This window comes from Hipposideros armiger, unplaced genomic scaffold, assembly GCF_001890085.2.
Source record: "Hipposideros armiger isolate ML-2016 unplaced genomic scaffold, ASM189008v1 scaffold_538, whole genome shotgun sequence".
NCBI classification, from domain to species: Eukaryota; Metazoa; Chordata; class Mammalia; order Chiroptera; family Hipposideridae; genus Hipposideros; species Hipposideros armiger.
Window position 1 is genome coordinate 925974 of NW_017731888.1, and position 1836 is coordinate 927809.

Here is a 1836-nt window from a genome sequence, read left to right on the forward strand (position 1 = left end):
TCTCTGAAAAGTGTTCCTATGTACTCTAGTACTCATCAGGAACGAAGTGACACAAACAGCAATGGCTGAGAATGATCGATCGCCAAGCTTTCACCACGTGAGGGATTAACATTTAGGAGTGCCCACAACCCTAGACGTAGGTGTTTTGTCACTATTATTGTTACCATTGTTATTTCAGGAGCTGGCAAACACTAAGAAATGCAGCAGGTTCACACCTTATTATTCCAATTGTAGAAAAAAGTGGAGCAAACTGTGGAGGAGCTGGGAGGGGGCCAGCCCACTGCCCTTTCAAGCTCAGGAGAGGGGCAGGCGGGGGGGCCGGGGGGGGGGACGGGTGAGGACTGTCACCCGGCTGGCCCTGCACGCACACCTCGCAGGGCGACCGCACCCTCTGGACTCGTGAATGAGAGCCACACGCCAGGGCGGGTGCAGGCGGCTGGGAGCCCAGTGGAGCCGGGCAAGGCCAGTCAACCCCTCCCCACAGAGGAGGGCGGTGGGACAGGCCAAAGACACGTCTCAGGGTTTCCGGAGGCCGCCTCTGTACAGACTGGCATCGTCAGGAGAATGGACGTCCAGACACAGGTGCGCACAGGGAGGAGGGCCTGTGAATGTGGAGATGGAGCAGACGGGGAGGGGGGGGGATGCGTCCACACCTGCATGGCCTGTGCCCTTGGACACCCAGGAGCCAGGGCCTTGCTGACCGGGATCCTGAAAGCTGAGCTCCGCCTGTGCGCACACACCCGCGGCGAGGACACAGGCGCCTGGGGCCAGAGGAAGGCGTGTCAGCAGGGCGGCCACCCTGCACAGTCAAGGCAGGTAGTGGGCGAGCAGAGGCAGCTATTTGTGTGGAGCGGATTCGGGCAGTGAGCACAGCTGTGGTTAGTCCTCCCACCCACCAGGCGCCAGGCGACTGGAACAGGCGGGCCACCTCATGCTGGGTTTCTCCGGCAGAGGGCAGTTCTGCAGTCAGCAACAGCTCAGACTGGAGAACCCCACAAACACTGCCCCTCGCCACTTTCTGCTCGGCAACGGGGCTGCAGGCTGTGGACAAGCGGTGCACATGGGCCAGCCGGAGGCGCCACAGAAACGCGGCAGTGGCACGCCCCCAGGGGACACCCCGACACAAAACTTCCTCCGTGACGTGCCATTGGCTAAAGTGTCTGTTCTGGCTTTGAGCATCAACTGAATCTGAAAAGGGGCGGGCCCGGGCCCTAGTGAGGGGCCCTCGGTCCCCATTGACCCTTCACAGCCTGTTTCGGATCTGCCGGGTGGCCGCCCCGCTTGGAAAGCTCAGGGCAGTCCTTCGGAGAGACACATCCATTCATTGATCCCAAATATTAGCTGAGGGGGAAAGAAGTTTTAAAGGCTAACTTTTCCCTCATTTTCTTTTCTGTGAATAGAGGAAGAATTTTTAAAACATAAGAAAGCTGCATCTTTTAAATTGGGTTTCTGTTCCGAATATTGGACAGATCAAAAATTCAAACTGTCACTTGCGACGTATTCCACAGTGTACGGGTGCCCAGTAGATTCCAGGTGGCATGCTGACGGGGTGGACAGCGGAGGGTAGATCACTCCTGAAACTGTGGCGTGAATGCTACACGCCCCCTCAACACGGAGCCCACTGGCCCTGTGGGGCTGAGCCGGTCCTGGCGGTCAGCGTCAGGGCCAGCGTCCTCCGGCGGGTCACTGTTTAAAGGTCCTCTGCTGTGTGGTGTTCTTTTCCTCAGTAACTGACAGCCAGGCAAGGAGGAGAGAACATGCAGCCTCTTCAAGGAGTCCAGAAACCCCCTGCATTAGTCACCTCCCCCAGGGCTAGGAAAGCGCCCATGGGCCTCC

General features: G+C 58.5%; 1 protein-coding gene across 3 annotated transcripts in view; it reads right to left on the reverse strand.

Moving 5' to 3' along the window:
• DLGAP2 (DLG associated protein 2) overlaps positions 1 to 1836 on the reverse strand; it is a 484295-nt gene that overhangs the window by 314713 nt on the left and 167746 nt on the right. The window lies entirely within an intron of this gene.